The 19,802-nt window shown below is 41.8% G+C and overlaps 1 protein-coding gene and 1 long non-coding RNA gene across 12 annotated transcripts in view; one reads left to right on the top strand and one right to left on the bottom strand.

Moving 5' to 3' along the window:
- Positions 1 to 19,802, top strand: part of LOC144683027 (uncharacterized) — a 74,976-nt gene that overhangs the window by 8,750 nt on the left and 46,424 nt on the right. The window lies entirely within an intron of this gene.
- mbnl2 (muscleblind-like splicing regulator 2) overlaps positions 1 to 19,802 on the bottom strand; it is a 109,610-nt gene that overhangs the window by 87,789 nt on the left and 2,019 nt on the right. The gene's annotated exons all lie outside the window — the stretch shown is intronic.

Raw genomic sequence — 19,802 nt, 5'->3', positions numbered from 1 at the left:
GTGAATTAATTTTAATGCTACTTTAAAATCAGCCCAAGAGGTAAACACCAGCATCCAATCTTGAAGGAAACATGTGCAACTGGCTGGGTAAGCTGTGTGGTGCTGCCTCTCAGGCATTTCCTCAGGGTTAGTTGCCTCCCAAGCTGCTCTGAAATTCTGAATCCCCAAAAAATCAAATGAAGTCAATTGCTGGCAGTTTTTCTCCTCCTGTATCACTGGACTGATCCTTTGGGGAAGGAGACCCAAAATAATGGGCACTCAATAGGGCAGGAAATAGAACATTCTTTTTAAAAAGGTAATAAATACTTTTATAACTCTTTTCCCCATGAACAGTTTGGGGGCAGGGGTTACTTTCAAGAGTGTGTGCTCTCCAAGATACTCCTCCTTTAACTGCAAATTTATTCCACATTCCTGCATTAAATATTTTGTGCCAATGGTACTGTTGATGAATATTTTGCCATCTTGACCGAGTTACACTCACCATTAAAACAAAACGGCATGCTTTTCATTACAACGTGCAAGTTAGTGAGTGGCAAGAAAAAGCACAATAACTAAAGTGCTTGCTACAGTAGATTAAGCGTTGGAAATTCAGAAAATAACCTGCACTGTTTAATATAAGGCAAAATGCAGATTTCAAATGAGAATTTTTGGGGGATTTCCATCGCATCTGACCCAAGATGCTGTTTGTTTCACCACTGTCAGAACCAATGCTGTATATGAGTCATTCTAAGATTTGAGCTGCACAGATTGAGTCAGCATTTGGGCTCATTAGAAGAAAAACCAGCTGAATAGCAAAAAAAACTGCAACACATTTTTTCCTCCAGACAGATTAATATTGCAAATAACATATTAATGTTTAACCTAGCAGTTAATGCTACTGCTTTGCTCCCTTGTTCATATTGTGAATGGGAATATAAATTACAAAATGCAAAATCATATCGCAAAATTATCTGCATTATGTATCTTCAAAAATTCTGCAAAGTTTCCATGGGCTTGGGGGGGAGAGAGAGAGAGAGAGAGAGGGGCAGGAAGTGAACAATAAGTTGTATAAACGGTAGTTAGGTGCTTAAAGCATCTAGTCAGCTCAGACTAAAGATACTTTTACACTACCCAAGTGCCATGCTGGTACTGCTGGCTCCAAGTGTATGGATCTCCCACAGACAGAAGCAACATCAAAGTAAGCTTGCCAGATCTGCTAAAGTTGGCAGCAACAAAGAGCCATTTTTAAATTCCAGGCATCAGAAGCTTGCAATACTCATGTAGCACCAAACAGAAATAAAAACAATTATTACCGTTATTATTCTGAAAGACTGTCTTGTTCACCAGCAGCATAACTGTGACAACTGGGGAAGGCACCAGACAAAAGCTGCTTTCATAACACATGAAACTTGTGCTGGAGTCATTGCTTCCCAAGGCATAGGTCAGGTTCAAGCCAGTGGCAACCCTGAAGTGAACTCTCGAGATTTTCTGTCCAAAAAAAAAACAGCCTTCTAGGCCACCTGCACATTTACTTCGATGCTGCCTGGCCTGCTGAGCATTTCCAGCATTTTCCCTTAATATTTCAGGCTTCTAGCGTCTGCAGTATTTTACCTTCTGTGTTAGGTTCATTTCAAGGCAGTTGGTTGCTGGTCCACACCCATGGATTGGGCAGCATTAGCACAGCAATTAATCAACCGAAAAACAGCTAAGTATATGCTTCCTCTGTCTTTTCAGGATTATTTTTACCCTTATACCGTCAAATCCTCTTTACCTCCTTTGATAAGCATAACAATTCATTACCAAGGGAAAGAGAAATGTACGAGTTTGTCCTGCAAATGGTCCAACACACACAAAGCTTGTTCTGATTAGTTCACAGTTACTTTGAGACTGAGGTTTCCTGTATGACCATTTCCATTCTGAATCAAAACACAGTAGTTATCAAAGTTAGTATTTACTGCAGTTGAAAAAGAGTTCACTTAGACACACCATTTTAACTTGTATATTTCTGACATTCTTCAAGTTATTCTCCAAGGCCTTGTGCATAATGAACCTTCCTAAAGACTAAATGAGCGATATAGTTCCTTCTGACACACATTTTGAAAGTCTTTCCCTTCTGATCAAGTTGAGACACAGGCCTGTAAACATTGGAGCAGATACAAGCACATCTATATAATAAATCCTGCATAGTTTGGCAGCTTCATTCAAACCTGCAATGTAAGCATTTCCGATAGGAATACCAATGTTAAAAAATCAACACTTACTGGTTATCTTACTAGGGGTGCTCTATTGGGACTTCAATCGTTAATATTTCCACTGGTCTGTAACAGCTCCCTGTCACATCACCAGATGGTGCGCTGTACAACTTGATCATCCTCTGGTGCTGTTTATACTTGACAATACTATTTTCAAGAGTTGATACGCAATACATTTCATTTTATATTCTGGAAAACTTTCATTAGAGAAAACAAGTTTGAAAGGAGGTCCAAGAAAACTATTAAAACCTCAATTTTGAAGTAACAAAAATTAGCAAAAACTATTTGCACTAGTGACTAAGGAGTAGGAATTTAAGATAAGGGACCAACACTAAGGTTACGAGATGTTTTGATGCAGAGGTTCATAATACATGCAACTATCAGAAAAAAATAGTAGAAGCAGAATCCAAAATGGCTTTAAAAAAAGTCACTAGCTCTTTGAAAAAGAAAACTTTAGAAGAACTTGGGGAAAAGACGGTGACTTTCTACACCGTCAGGGGGAATTCAAAGATTCCATGGCCACTATTTTGGGGAATTCTTCTCAGCGAGCGAGCGTGTGGCCGAATGAGTGTGAGAGTGTGACTTTCTTTCCACATCCATCACCAAAAAATACAGTCTGTGCCTGACATCATACACCCCCGCCCGTTAGCCCCTATCTGAGGTCTCAAAGGCACACAGAACCTACTGGTCTGTAGCCCAAGTGAGGGTTCTTCTTTGCGACTAGCACCCATAGGGAAATGCAATGGAGACCCTCCGCAGCTCTTCATTGCCTCAAAAACTTTTAGTTACATTCTTCAGCATTTCTTCTCCCTTCAAAGCTGGACATAATAACAGAAGTTAACAAAAGAGGAGAAAATGGAGTAGGGGTTACAAAGTAAAACAAAGACAAAAAGAGAATGATCAAAATGATCAAAGAGAGAGGGAAAAGAGGGGAAAGGGGAGGCCAAAGAAAAAGTGGAAAAAAAAATAGAAGAGCAAGAAGATAGAAGCAAGGAACACAAGAAATAGGAGGAATAGACCATTTGGCCCATCGAGTCTGCTCTACCGTTCAATAAAATCAGGGGTGATCACAGGATGCAACTCCACTTTCCCACCTGCTCTCCATATCCCTTAATTCCAAGACACCAAAAATCTGCCTACCCCAACCTTGAATGTATTCAACGATGGAGCATCCACAACCCTCTGGGGTAGAGAATTCCTAAAATTCTCAACCCTTTGAATTAAGCAATTTCTCCTCAACTCAGCCATTAATAATTAACCTCTTACTCCGAGACTGTGCCCCCTTGTTTTAGATTCCCCAACCAGTGGAAACAGCCTCAGTATCATTACTATCAAGCCCCTTCAGAATTTTGTATGTTTCAATGAGATCGCCTCTCATTCTTCTAAACTCTAGAGAATACAGGCCCAACTTACTCAGCCTCTCAGAACACAGAAAGCAACACTAAGAAAATGTAGTTAACAGACTGGGCATCTACTCATTTACCATGGGCAATGCCACAGAATATCCACCATCAACTGAACAGGGGAGGAGAAATGCTGAAGAACGTAACTAAAAGTTTTTGAGGCAATGAAGGGAGCTGCGGAGGGTCTCCATTGCATTTCCCTATGGGTGCTGGTCGCAAAGAAGAATCTTCACTTGGGCTACAGACCAATAAACAGTTTCTCTAGTTTCATTCCAATGTAGTATGATAGTGATAATTCAAGAGTAACAATCACTCATCAGTTTTTTGCTGCTTCAATTTAGATTTCCCAACAATAACATTTTTATACAGTGCCTTCAACAAACATTCCGAGGCACTTCACAGAGCATTATAAAGCAACATTGACACCAAACCACAAGGAGATATTCAGGACAGATGGTAAAAATCATGGTCAAAAAGATGGGTTTTAAGGGATGTCTTAAAAAAAGAGACAGAAGAGAGGGGGGAGAGGTTCATGGAGGAAATTCCAGGGCTTAGGACCCAAGCAGCTGTAGTTAATGGTGGAACAATTAAAATTGGGAATGCTTAAGAGGCAAGAACTAGACGAACGCAGATAGGCAAGCACATAAATGCAAAACAGTACGGGCTGAAGAACAAACCAGATGGTGTGTCCAAGCTCATAATCCTTGTTCATTAGCTCCTCAAAGTCAATGCACGCAGGGGCATCTGCAATTAACCTTCTCCTAATAGCATCATTATCAGTGAGCAATAAGCCTGTAATTTTCTTCTAACTAGCTAAAGTTCTAGGCTTAGTCAAAGATTCTCTCCACAACTTTAAAGAAAAGTTTCACCAAAATATCCGAGCCCGGTGAGAAAATCATCAAACCTTTCAAGCCACCCAACTGGTGAGTGCCAAAGACCTTGTCTTGTATTATTGGCAGTTATAAATACAAGTAGTAGTTGTGTATATCTTTGCATGTTTAATGTAACAGAACATCCCAAGGCACTGCACAAGAGTTTTACTAAACAAAATTTGACAACTAGTTATACAAGGTATTAGGCCAGATGGCCAAAAGGTTTGTCAAAGAGGTAGGTCTTAATGAGCATCTTAAAGGAGGAGAAAGAGGCAGAGTGCTTTAGAGAGGCAATTCCAGAATTTACAGCCTTGGCAGCTGAAAGCACAGCCACCTATGGTGACAAAATTAAAACCATCGGTGCGCAAGAGGTCTGAATTAGACGAGCTTGGTTGTGGGACCACAGGATGTTAGAGATAGGGAGGGGCAAGGCCATGGAAGGACGTAAAACACAAGGATGATAATTTCAAAATCAAAACACTGCTTAACTGGGAGCCAGTGTAAGTCAGTAAGCATAGGGGTGATGGGATACGAGAGGAAGGACACGGGCAGAGTTTTGGATGACCTCAAATTTACAAATAGAAGCATGTGGGAGGTGGCCAGGAGAGCACTGGAATAGTCAATATTTAACAGAATATCCATGGAGAAAGAAGTCAATCCTGAAGAACAGTCAAAGCTAGGATTCAAACACTTGACCATCTTTGGTGGGCGAAGGGGGAATCTGATGCCATAACAAATTATCAAGGTATTCAGTATTTTACTTCAGTAACTGATCACACTTTCTAACTAGACAAGTGTACAATAATAGTGCACTGCAGATACAGCAAAACCTTTACTATTTTATTTAGGAAACATAATGATAGCATTATCTGTAGCACAGTATCTGTAAGTGGCCAGCAAGGATGGGCACCCTAGACCTCAGTAAAGGTGTGAAAAATAATTATAAAGGTTAACTGAATATTCATCTTTATCTCAAAGGAGATAGGATACACATGGGTTGATGTTCTTTAGATAAAACTCAGATTGGAGGCTATGTGATAGGACATTTACTTGTGTCAAATGTTGCTGTGAAATGGCCAGTTTTAAAATGAAACACTGCAAGTTCAAAATGGTGAAACGTGAAAATATCCTGGAACATCAATAAGAGCGTAAGAAACAGAAATTACAAGAAGATAAAAGATCTGGTTTGCCTTCCACCATGCTGGCAGTTGCATGAAATGATAAGAGTTGTTGACTAATCATGGCAATCAATCTCCATCAGTGTGCAACAGACACAGACATGAGTCAAGGACAATCCCCAGTGGTGAAGGGCTTTGAGAACCACCATGTCCCAAGTCACTTGTTCCTCTCCATGCATGTTACACTTACCATATGTCATGCCTCAAATCACTCCTACACTGTATCCAAAATATTATATTCTGAAATAAACCTTATGTCCAATTGAATGAGTCAACCCTCTATGCTCCCTAGGGAGCCGGGTCCACAGATGAGCCATTTGCTCACTGCAACAGTGTTCCCACAGATTTGTTTCAACTTTGACCTCACCCTCCCCAAACTTCAAACACAGGTCCAACTTTAAAATAAGATTGACTTTGCTTTAGTTTAAGCTTCTAATGTAAAGAGAATAAAAAGTACAACTAGTCATTACTGTGAATAGAAGCTTCAGTAAGAAAATCCAACTGAAAGTCACTGCTCTTCAATATCATTACTTCTGATAGAACCTTAAACTAAATTTCTAGGGAATAGAACAGAGGAAAATTCATCTGAAGGAAAAAGGTGATGAGTGTTATCCTCAATTCTCTAGATTAGGAGACCCATGGTCCATTACTGTTATCCTATTTCAGCTCTAGTGCTGTTGGGAGGCACCATCTTGTTTTTATAGTGGTTTGCTTTGTTACAGCTTTCACAAATCACTGCCTAAACATAATTTGCAGCATGCAAGATTCCAACAGCAACATACTTGCTAGAATATCAAACACAAGAAACCGCCAAACTGGTTGTGTTGTTTATCACAGTTGAGCATGCATTAATCTGATTAGAATGTATATTTACAAAAACTGATTGAAATACTTATCACTTAATTGTTACTCAAGGTTAAGGTATATTTGTTCAGCATTAGGGAGGGATATTCTTCTAATCAATACTTTATGTGAGGGAAGCTTTCTGAAGCTGTGCAAATAATCACCATGGCTATACAGTATTGTATTTACATGCTGTGATTTACTGTAGTGATCTGCAATTAATAAAAACTACATCAATTGAATTTGAAAGCCAACTTTGAATTTGAAAGCTCTCTCTCCAAATTGTTACACCATTTGGTACAAGATCAGTCCCCAAAGAATGTGACCTAACTGTTACGATCCCCGTGGAGACAAATAATGTGAATATCCTAAATGACCCCAACAGAAAAAAAACCGATGGACAAGATTTCACTTTTTAAAACTTTTACTATAACAATCAGACCAACATCAACACTAAACAGGAAATAACAGGCAAATTGTATTCAGTAGAAACTATAAATTACACTGTAAGTAACTGAGACAAAGATGTATCTTATAATTTCTCAGATAGTCCATTCCATGCACCTCAGCCCCAAAGTGCTTCAAAACTCGGTCTTCCTCATGAAGAATTTCAGGTTTTCTTCCAGGACTGAGCCTGATCCTCAGCTGACAGCAGCACACAAGCAACCAGAGTTCCACGAACACTGTCTTCACAAAAAAGGCACAAGTCTGCAGAACCTCCTCAACTCTGCTTACGATGGTTTTGATGGCAACGCTCCAAAGTTACCTTCAAGTAAAAGAAACAGTTGCAGCAACTGTGAATTTGCCTATTCCCAGTTCCTGGATTCAGCCTCCATCTTGGCTCAGTTCATAGCACCCTTGCCTTTGAATCAGAGGGTTGTGGGTTCATATCCCACTCCTGGAAAAACCAAGAACTGTGATTGTACTCGAAAGAGTTGCAATCTGTGACTGTTGATAACTCGAAAGAGTTTCATCAACCTGCCCGTGCTGCACCACTTGGCCAACTGAGCTCAGAGAGGTCTGTGTCTTTTACATGCTTTCAACAAGTTGCAGTTTCTCCTGAAACATGAAGTTTCCATTTCCGTTTTAGTTTTCCTAAAAACCTGAAGGGTCAGTTTCCTTTCCAGGTAGGGTCAGAGCCCAAAAAAGTTTTGAAACCACTGATTGCATCACAAAACCCATACACAAATGTGGCAAATCTTGATGCAGTCAGTACAAAACTGCTTTCACAAATACTTTATTGAAAGGATTAGTCCTATTCAGCTGCCATGGAATCATTATTTTTACATTTTATTTTGCTCATACCCTCCCCCGAATGTAAATTTAATGCTGGTAGACAACTATTCTTCAGAGCTAGCTAAATATCACACCTTTAGCTTTCAAATGGAACTGTACAGCTCTAGGACTGCCTGGAAGTACATCTGGCTGTACACCCAGTCCTATTATGGCTTTGCTACTCAGCTGCATATTGTTGATCTGATTCAATTGATGTTGGATATGAGACAGGCTGCTGGAGTTTTAGATACTGTTACACAATATTGGGAGGATACATTCTGACAGCATAAGTCACCTCCCAGTATTAGAGTCAGCAAAATAATAAACTTTAATGAGATTTATTAAATCAGCTTACTTACGTCCCACTCTCCTTTAATGTAAGCCATTCTTTGTTCTAAGACCGCAGATAAAAGCACTGGCCCTGTATGCTTCAACTAAACGGTCTTCTTTTCAGACTATGTTCCTGGATAAAAAGCCTATTTTCAAATTTGCACCACTCCCACCTCCAGGCAAGGAAAAGGAGCACATCAGCTTAAAAACCGTACAATATTTGAGATACATAAAAGATACACTTCAACCATATTGTACATTCTACAAATACCACAGACTTTTTATTTCACTAAAATATTTTAAAAAGGGTGATTAGGCAGAAAATGGGCAACTATACGTCTATGAGCTAGATTTCAGCAATAAGTAAGATGCTCAAGAGGAATCTTTAGACATGCCCTATACGACCCCAATATATATCCCTCATCAGGGACAGTCAACACAGCTTCTGAAAAAGATTATGAATTTGATGAGTTTTTGAAGATGTCACCAGGTTAATGGATCAACGTAACCTGGTGGACATACCTGAAGTTCAAAAAAAAGCTTTTGATAAAGCACCTCGCCAGAGGCTTCTCTGCCTCCTGTGCAATTAGAGGTGATCTGCTGCAGTGGTTTGAGAATTGGCTGAATGTCTAGACACAGAAAGCTGCAGTCAATGAATTTGGATCTGTTTGGAGGCAGATTACCAATAGTATCCTGCTAGGGTTGGTGCCAGGATCTTTGTTATTCACTATTCTCATTAATGATTTAGATGTAGCTGCTGGGGAACGATCTGCAAGTTTGCACGATCGAAGGTTTGTGTGAGTGTTAAGGCTGTACAGGATGCTCCACTACTGCAAAATGTATTGGAAGAATGGCCTATATTTGACAAAGGATGCTTAATTTAGAAACACATAGTATTATTCATGAAGATAAGTGACTTACTATGTGCTTCTACCCTTCAGGTAACAAAATTTGAAGCCGGTAGCGAAAGAGAGATCTCTGGATATCTCAGTGCATCATTCTTGAAAGGTCATGGCCAATGCTATGAAGCTATAGTTAAAGCAAATACAATTTTAAATGGCAGGACAACTCCCTATAAAACAAAGCACACCATTTTTGTTTTGTTCAAGATCCTGGTTAGGCCCCAGCTAAAATACTGTGTGCAGTTTCTATCATCTCACACAATAGGGATATCGAAGCTCTGAAAAAGATGCAAAGAAGGACGAGCTACCCCCGTTGCTCCCGATGTGTTCAGTGCCTTCCCAAATGAACATTCTCCATTTTGGTCAATCACAGGCCATGAGTCATACAGCTCTACAGCACAGAAAAAGGCTCTTCGGTCCATCAAGTCTGCACCGGTCAAAAAAATTCCTAATTATTCTAATCCCATTTTCCAGCAGTAGGCCCATAGCTTTGTATGCCATGGGATCGCAAGTGCACATCCAAATACTTCTTAAATGTTATGAGGATTTCTGCTTCTACCACCCTCTCAGGCAGTGAGTTCAAGATTCCCACCACTCTCTGGGTGAAAAAATTCTTCCTCACACCCCTCTAAACCTCCTACCCTTACCTTAAATCTATGTCCCCTGGTTATTGATCCCTCCACCAAGGAGAAAAGTTCCTTCCTGTCTACCCTATCTATGCCCCTCATAATTTTATACACCTCAATCATGTCCCCCCTCAATTTCCTCTGCTCCAAGGAAAATAACCCCAGTCTATCCAATCTCTCCTCATAACTAAAATGCTCCAGCCCAGGCAACATCCTGGTAAATCTCCTCTGCACTCTCTCTCTAATGCAATCATATCCTTCCTATAATGCGGATTCCAGAACTGCACGCAATACTCTAGCTGTGGCTTGACCAGCGTTTTATACAGTTCCAGCATAACCTCCCTGCTCTTATATTCTATGCTTCGGCTCATAAAGGCAAGTATCCCATATGCCTTCTTAACCACCTTATCTACCTGACCTGCTATCCTCGGTATTTCCCGAAGTCCTACCATTCATCGTGTATTCCTGTGCCTTGTTTGTCCTGCCCAAGTGCATCACCTCACAATTATCCAGATTAAATTCCATTTGCCACTGATCAGCCCATATGACCAGCCCGTCTATATCCTCCTGCAATCTAAGGCTATCCTCCTCACTGTTTACCACCCCATCAATTTTTGTGTCATCCGCGAACTTACTGATCAACCCTCCTACATTCAAGTTCAAATCGTTTATAAATACCACAAACAGCAAAAAGTCCCAACACTGATCCCTGTGGAACCCCACTGAACACAGGCATCTAGTCACAAAAACTCGACCATCACCTTCTGCTTCCTGCCACTCAGCCAATTCTGGATCCAATTTGCCATGGGTCCCATGGGCTCTTACCTTCGTCATCAGTCTCCCATACGGGACATTATCAAGAGCCTTGCTGAAGTCCAAGTAGACTATGTCAAATGCATTGCCCTCATCTACACACCTGGTCACCTCTTCGAAAAATTCAATCAAATTGGTCAGACATGACCTCCCCTTAATAAAACCATGCTGACTGTCCTTGATTAATCCCTGCCTCTCCAAGTGTAGATTAATTCTGCCCTCAGAATTGTTTCCAATAGTTTCCCCACCACTGAGGTTAGACTGACCAGCCTGAAGTTCCCTGGTTTATCCCTTCTTGAATAACGGTACCACATTGACTGTCCTCCAGTCCTCTGGCACCTCTCCTGTGGTCAGAGAGGTACTGAAAATTATTGCCAGCGCCCCTGCTATCTCCTCCCTTACCTCACTCAACAGCCTGGGATACATTTCATCCAGGCCTGGAGATTTATCTACTTTTAAGCCTGCCAGACCACTTGGAACCTCCTCCCTTTTTATGCTAATTTCTTCAATTATATCACAGTCCTTCTGCCTGATTTCCATACCCACGTGGTCCCTCTCACTTGTGAGCACTGACACAAAGTATTCATTTAGAACCTTATCTACATCTTCCGGCTCCACACACAAATTACCATTATGGTCCTTAATGGGCCCTACTCTTTCCCTAGTTATCCTCTTACTCTTAATGTACTTGTAAAATAACTTTGGGTTTTCCTTTATTTTACCTACTAATGTTTTTCCATGCCCCCTTTTTGCTCTCCTAATTTCCTTTTTACGTTCCCCCCTACACATTCTATACTCCTCTAGGGCTGTCACTGTTTTGAGCCCTTGGTATCTGCCATAAGCCCCCCTTTTTCTCTTTATCCAATCCTGTATATCCCTCGACATCCAGGGTTCCCTGGATTTGTTGGTCCCACCCTTTACCTTTACTGGAATATGTTGGCCCTGTACTCTCCCTTTTTCCTTCTTGAATGAGTCCCACTGCTCTGGCGCAGATTTACCTAAAAGTAGCTGCTCCCAGTCCACTCTGGCCAAGTCATATCTGATCTTATTAAATTCAGCCTTCCCCCAGTTTAGAACTCTGATCTCTGGCCCATCCTTGTCCTTTTCCATAAGAACCTTGAAACTAACGGAGTTATGATCACTATCTGCAAAATGCTCCCCCACTGATAACGCTACCACTTGCTCGGCTTCATTCCCTAAAATTAAGTCCAGGACCTTCTACGTGCTGGCTTAAAAAGCTCTCCTGGATGCATTTTAAGAAGTCCGCTCCCTCTAAACCTATCACACTATGACTAACCCAGTTAATGTTGGAGAAGTTGAAATCCCCCACTATTACTACCCTATTATTTTTCCACTTCTCAGCGACTCCAAGGACGACAGTGGAAATGCTTTAGGGATGTCCTCAAAGCATCCATGAAGAGGTTAAACATAACCGCTGGCTCATGGCTTTCTGACTGACCAAAACGGAGCAGGTTCATTCGGGCAGGCATTGAACACATCAAGAGACTTCATCAGGAACACACAGAGGTGAAGTCAAGGTGGAGAAAGCGCACAAACCTCCAAACAACCCATCTACCCAATCCTTCAAGCACCACCTGTCCCACATGTGGCAAAGTCTGGAGATCACGCATAGGACTTATCTGCCATCTCAGAACCCACTGAACCGGAGTGGAAGCAAGTTATCCTTGATCCCTGGGGACTGCTTAAGAGGAGAGACTAGGTTTCACAACTATACAGAACAGGCTCAATGGGCCACAGGGTGGCTTGTCCTGTCTGCCATTTTAATTCTTTCATTTGGAAAAGAAAAGCTTTTTGAAACAATATTAATACAGAACCTTTTATATGGCGAATCCATGTTAATGTGTGCACTATTCTGGTTAAACAAATTCAGAACAGCTGCTGGAGAGCTCACATCTCCACTGGTAATTAACTGCAGAAATAGCTCATCTTAAAAGGAAAACACAGACAATTAAATATACACATAGCACCCTGCATTTTCTGAAAATTAAATTATTGGATGATGGGTAAATGTAATAGTTTTGTTTCTCCTGCAATGATCAGCAATTACTACGATGCAGGAAAGAACCTAAATTGTACCTCAAAGTAATACAGATCTGATTAACTATTTGGGCAGCAAAAGGGCACAGGTATAGGTTAGGGCACAAATTAGTGAACTTACAGTGTAACTGTCACTTTTCTGCTCACTTCTCATTCCATTTATAAAATTGCTCATCTCGCAAGGTTTGGAGTAGAAGGGAAGTGGGAGTGTGGGCGGGAGGGAGCGAGGGCGAAAAAGGCGGTGGGGGGAGAGAGAGGAGAGAACGGAGAAGAGAGATAAAACCACTATGTTTTAACATTGCTTTTCACCACTGAATTATTCTATCCCTACTTGCACAATGTACATAAATTTAACAAATCGTGGCATCTAAGGCAACCCCATTTTACAGGCCCCAAAAATCACATTTTTGCACATACTCCATGTATAAGTCAACACCACTTTTCAGCCACGACATGCTATACTCGCATTAGTCAGCCTCAATTTTTCACCCCACAATGCAGAGTTTACTTACCATTACGTGATAACTGGGCACAAGGGGTCAAACAGATATTGTGGGTTGTGCTGCAAAGATGCTTGGGAGTTTAAGACATGCCCACTCTTTGCTTCAGAAACCCATAACATTCAAAATGGCGACCACCTGGACCCATACCAGCAGTTCGCTTTCATAGTCGAGCCCCATTTTTGGAGGGGTGTTCTGAGGCTTTAAAGGTTGACTTATACTCTGATCTCTACGGTAGTGCTATTCACATTCCCAAGGTGCTCCAAGCAACTAACCAATTTGTTTTCTGAAATACACTCACTACTGCGTTATGGGCAAATACAACAGACCATTTGCACACAGCAAGATCCCACAAACGACAAGGTGGATGATCAGTTAATCTGTTCTGATGGTGTTGGCTGAGGAAGTGTTGGCCAGGTCACCAGGAGGAAACTTGCTCTTTTCTTTGGAAAAAGCACAATGGGATCTTTTGCATCTACCTGAACACATAAGTGACCTGGGCCTTGGCTTATTGAATATAAAATATCCCATGTGTCATGGCATCTGTACAATCAGAGTCCGTAGCAATAAACTGTTCTTATCAATGAATTTAAGAATTGTTCTCATCAAACTTTTGCTGTTCAAAGTCTTGCCGAAGAATTAGAGAAATATGGTGTGATACGTTACTCTGGCTGTTCTGCGATCCTCTTTAAATTTATTGTTGAGATTCTTAAAAATCCATTCACGGGTTGTGGGCTTCACTGGCTGGGCCAGCATTTAATGCCCATCCCTAGCTGCCCTTGAAAAGGTGGTGGTGAGCTGCCTTCTTGAACCGCTGCAGTCCATGTGGTGTAAGTACACCCACAGTGCTGTTAGGGAGTTCCAGGATTTTGACCCAGCAACAGTGAAGGAACACCAATGTATTTCCAAGTCAGGTTGTGTGACTTGGAAGGGAACCTCCAGGTGGTGGCGTCCCCATCTATCTGCTGCCCTTGTCCTTCTAGGTGGTAGTGGTTGTGGGTTTGGAAGGTGCTGTCAAAGGAGCCTTGGTGAATTCCTGCAGTGCGTCTTGTTGATGGTACACACTGCTGCTACTGTACGTTGGTGGTGGAGGGAGTGAATGTTTGTGGATGTGGTGCCAATCAAGTGGGCTGCTTTGTTCTGGATGGCATCCAGCTTCTTCAGTGCTGTGGGAGCTGCACTCATCCAGGCAAGTGGGGAGTATTCCATCACACTCTTGGCTTGTGCCTTATAGATGGTGGACAGGCTTTGGGGAGTTAGGAGGGGAGTTACTCGTCGCACAATTCCTACCCTCTGACCTGATCTTGTAGCCATAGTATTTATATGGCTAGTCCGGTTCAGTTTCTGGTCAATGGTAATCCCCGGGATGATGATAGTGGGGTATTCGGTGATGGTAATGCCATTGAACATCAAGGGGCGATGGTTGTATTCTCTCTTGTTGGAGATGGTCATTGCCTGACACTTGTGTGGCGCAAATGTTACTTGCCACTTGTCAGCCCGAGCCTGGATATTGTCCATGTCTTGCTGCATTTGGACATGGACTGCTTCAGTATCTGAGGTGTCGCGAATGGTGAACATTGTGCAATCATCAGCAAACATCCCCACTTCTGACCTTATGATGGAAGGAAGGTCACTGATGAAGCAGCTGAAGATGGTTGGGCCTAAGACACTGCCCTGAAGAACTCTACATGTCCTGGAGCTGAGATGACTGACCTCCAACAACCACAACCATCTTCCTTTGTGCTAGGTATGACTCCAACCAGCAGAGAGTTATCCCCGATTCCCACTGACTCCAGTTTTGCTAGGGCTCCTTGATGCCGCACTCGGTCAAATGCTGCCTTGATGTCAAGGGCAGTCACTCTCACCTTGGAAGTTCAGCTCTTTTGTCCATGTTTGAACCAAGGTTGTAATAAGATCAGGAGCGGAGCAGCCCTGGTGAAACCCAAACTGGGCATCAGTGAGCAGGTTATTGCTAAGCAAGTGTTGGTTGATAGCACTGTTGATGATGCCCTCCATTACTTTAATGATGATTGAGAGTAGACTGATGGGGCGGTAATTGGCCAGGTTGGATTTGTCCTGCTTTTCACGTACAGGATATACCTAGGCAATTTTCTACATAGCCGGGTAGATACCAACATTGTAAGCTGGAACAGCTTAGCTAGGGGCGTGGCAAGTTCTGGAGCACAAGTTTTCAGTGCTATTGTGGGAATATTGTCAGGGCCCACGGCCACTGCAGTATCCAGTGCCCTCAGCCATTTCTTGATATCACGTGGAGTGAATCGAATTGGCTGAAGACTGGCATCTGTGGTGCTGGGGACACCCAGAGGAGGCCGAGATGGATCATCCACTTGGCACTTCTGGCTAAAGATTGTTGTGAATGCTTCAGCCTTATCTTTTGCACTGCTGTGCTGGGCTCCTCCATCATTGAGGGTGGGGATATTTGTGGAGCCTCCTCCTTCAGCTAGTTGTTTAATTGTCCACCACCATTCACGACTGGATGTGGCAGAGCTTAGATCTGATCCGTTGGTTGTGGGATCACTTAGCTCTGTCTATCACTTGCTGCTTATGCTGTTTGGCACACAAGTAGTCCTGTGTTATAGCTTCACCAGATTGACACCTCATTTTTAGGTATGCCTGGTGCTGCTCCTGGCATGCCCTCGTGCACTCTTCATTGAACCAGGGTTGATCCCCTGGCCTGATGGTAATGGTAGACCAGGCCATGAAGTTGTGTTCGGGTACAATTCTGCTGCTGCTGATGGCCCACAGCGCCTCATGGATGCCCAGTCTTGAGTTGCTAGATCTGTTTGAAATCTATCCCATTTAGCATGGTGATAGTGCCACACACACAACGGAGGGTATCCTCAATGTGAAGGTGGGACTTTGTCATTCCTACCGAAACTGTCATGGACAGATGCATTTGCAGCAGGTAGATTGGTGAGGATGAGGTCAAGTATGTTTTTCCTCTTGTTGGTTCCCTCACCATCTCACTCAGCCACAGACCCAGTTTAGCAGCTATGTAATTTAGGACTCGGTCAGCTCGGTTAGTAGTGCTACTGAGCCACTCTTGGTGATGGACATTGAAGTCCCCCATCCAGAGTACATTCTGCACCCGTACCACCCTCAGTGCTTCCTCCAAGTGGTGTTCAACATGGAGGAGCACTGATTCATCAGCTGAGGGAGGGCGGTAAGTGGTAATCAGCAGGAGGTTTCCTTGCCCATGTTTCACCTGATGCCATGACCCCTGATCCCTTCATGGGGTCCAGAGTTAATATTGAGGATATTGATATTGGTTTCATTTGTAGCGGTTTGTTACGACTGAGTGGCTTGCTAGGCCATTTCAGAGGGCATTTAAGAGTCAACCACATTGCTGTGGGTCTGGAGTCAGATGTAGCAGGTAAGCATGACAGATTTCCTTCCCTAAAGAACATTAATGAACCAGATGGGCTTTTACAACAATCAACAATGGTTTCATGGTCATTAGACTTTTAATTCCAGATTTTTATTGAGTTCAAATTCCACCATCTGCATTACCCTGGATTACTAGTCCAGTGATAATACCACTAGGCCATCGCCTCCCTCCCAGACTGATGATCTTCATAAAACAGAAGATATAAACTGCACTAATAACGGACCAGGTAATAACATGCCCAAAGCTAATCTAAATTGATAAAACACTGCTGTAAAACCTCATTTTAAACAGGCTACAGATATCCCATTTAAACAAACGTCAAGAAGCTATCTCAATGCATGCGCAACTAAATTAAATTTGTCGATTGTCTTTTAAAGAGTCACCATTGACTGGGCCATACAACTGCACATCTTTTCCCTCAATATTGGGAATCCACTGCAAGACAAGTTTCCTTCAGAATTTCCACATTCCAATTAGTATAACATCTACAAGATTGAGATTTTAGATTCTCCAGAGTAATAGTGGGGTTTGTGTCTATGTCTGTGTGTGTGTGTGGGGAGGCGGTGGGGTGGGGGGGGGACTTAATTGAATTAAATGCAGCTGGTCTGAAGGCTTTGATAAGCTAGGTTTGAAATGTTAAGTGGGTAAACATGGGTGAAGTTATACAATGTGAGGTGTAAAGGGAACATTTACATTTTTAAATAAACCAGATGAGCTTGAATTCAAAAAAGAGGGGGTGAAGTGTTACACCTAGCCTGGAAAAGTTAAGAAACAGTGTCTTTATTTTTCCTAAAAATCACTAGTAACATTGGTACCATAACAGATTTTTATTATTACAGAGGCAAAGTCCAAAGACACAGTGAAACAATGGGAATTGGCATTCAAAGGGGAAAATATGTATAAAGGAAAGAAGACTGTGTGTAAGGAAAGACATTTTAAGATCTAACGCAAATGTGCTGTCTACAAGGAACCGAACCTGAGAAAACTCACTTTGAATTTGACTGTCCAAGGCGTGAGCTTTGCCTGGGTCTGCTTAAATCTGTGTGTTTTACTGTTGCCTTAATGGAGGTGTAACTCGGAGTTAGATTCATTAGGGGGAAGCTATGAGTTATCATTGTAGTAATTTGTAAATCTACATACTTAAAACCAATGTTTTTTATTCAAATAAGGTTTAGTTTTATAAGAAACCTATAAGACTCAGTGGTCTTATTACTACTGAATTCAAGGCACGCATCTCGAAATACATACAAATTGCAAGACAGTTGTGGCAGTTGTTTCAAGTTTCCCTTTGCGATTTGAGCAGCTCAGCATTCACCATCGGCTGTGCCATAACAAGCATTTTAAACATCATACCTCTTCTTAGTTCTACCATAGCACTCTCATGCTGCAGATTTAAGATTGAAGTTCTCTTGAACAAAACTCAACTTAAAAAATTAAACTAACCTTTAAAAATATTTGACTAATCAGTCATTTTTGCATGTTTTCATCCTTTTAACTTACGTCTTGTAATAATGATCTAAATCTAATCAGAGAATATAAATGATATTACGCAGTTTGCAAAAAACTTAACTGACCCCTGCTAGAAAAAGGAAATAAGTCTCATTTTCTTCATACAATCATAAATGAACATCCTATAAAAATCCTTATGGCATCTATTAAGGTATTATTTTATAGAAATTGATAAAACATATACATTTATGGCATTGTTCTCTGCTCTTTCCCATAACTGTCTGCCCGTCATACAGTTGCAATCCCAAAAGAACTAGTCAACAACTTAAACTTGTCATCGGCTGCCCCTCGATTAGAGGATGACGTCTACTCAGGGTCGCGAGTTTCTGCCACAGGTCTTCTTGTGACTGAACAGGCCAATTCTCAACCTGCAGATCTTTGGGCACATGGGGAAGGACGTCCCACAAGGTAGTGGGATCAGGAATGCAGAAGTTGTTTCCTTTTCTTTCCTTCTCTGTCGCAACCCTGCTTCATCATTAAGATGTTGTGACTCAGAGTGTGATGCAGCTTGATGGATACGTTATCTGAACAATTGCTAGCGCACTCCTCCCAGTCATTCAGGTCAATGCTGCCATGCTTCAAGGTGCGCTTCAGAGTGTCTTTGAAGCATTTTTTTTCTGTCCTCCCCTGGAACACTGGCCATTTGAGAGTTGGGAAAACAGGAGCAGACGGGGAGGCAGTTTTTGGCCATTCAGTGTATAATCCATCGATGTTGATTTTTCAGGAGTTTATCCCGAATGCTTGCAGAGCTTGCCTCCGTGCCAACACTAATCTGACCACTATGGATAGGCATGATCTACAGTTTGCGAATGACTAAGGTGTCATTGCCCACTCTAACTTGCAAAGCTGGTACACTCTCGATGTCTTCAATTCTGCATACAAGAGACCTGGCCTGTCTTTAAATATTGCCAAATCAAAATCGTATCATCCCAGGCCTGGTCAGTCAAATATTCCACCTTCTTCATATGCTGAAGATGACACTCTGGAATATGTTGAGTACTTCCCATATCTTGGCAGTCACCTCTCTCAAAAGGCCGCCATTGATGAGGAGATCCAACACCGGATCAGCTGTGCCAGTTCAGCTTTTAGAAAGTACTGCAGTGACTGTTTGGCAACAAAGACTTCTGCAAGTCAACAAACATCCTAGTGTACAAAGCAGTTGTCGTCACCACGTACTGCATCGAGACCTGAACTGTGCGCCAGCGACACACAAGAACGCTCGGGAAATTCCATCAGCAATGCCTCTGCTGTATTCTCCGGTTTCAATGGGAGGAACAAACAAATAGCCCTTAAACTAAATCATTCTCTATGTTGAAAAATAAAATATTTTGCCAAAATAAGCTTAAAACATGCTGATTTTAGGTTATATCTTTAATTGGAGCACTTGAATTAAGATCAATTTTATGTAACTTAAAGTTAAACACTGGTTGTTCGAATGGAACAATGCAAATTTGTACATTGTTTTATCCTGTTCAGTTCAACCTACTCTTTTGTCTGTGGTAACCTGACATGCTGGATCTTGCAAAATATTTTAAATTTCATGTTCCAAATACTTTTGAGTGTTCTCATCCTGGTTTGCAAAGTCTCCCTTATTTTTAAACTTCATTTCAGGATTGGACAATCCAGCTGGGTTTGTGTTCTGATGAGAGGTCACAGCCTGAAATGATAACCATTTCTTTCTCTCCACAGATGCTGCCTGATCTGGTGTGCGTTTCCAGCATTTTGTTTTTATTTCAGATTTCCAGCAGCATTCTGCTATTGCATTTGGACTACAGCATTTCACATTCTCACTCTTTTGGGGATAAACACTTTTTTTCCAAAAAAGCACCTAGTTGCTATGTGGCCATCATTTT

Source organism: Cetorhinus maximus, chromosome 7 (genome assembly GCF_964194155.1).
Source record: "Cetorhinus maximus chromosome 7, sCetMax3.hap1.1, whole genome shotgun sequence".
Lineage (NCBI taxonomy): Eukaryota > Metazoa > Chordata > Chondrichthyes > Lamniformes > Cetorhinidae > Cetorhinus > Cetorhinus maximus.
The sequence above is the reverse complement of the archived record's forward strand: the minus strand, read 5'-3'. Positions and strand labels throughout refer to the sequence as shown.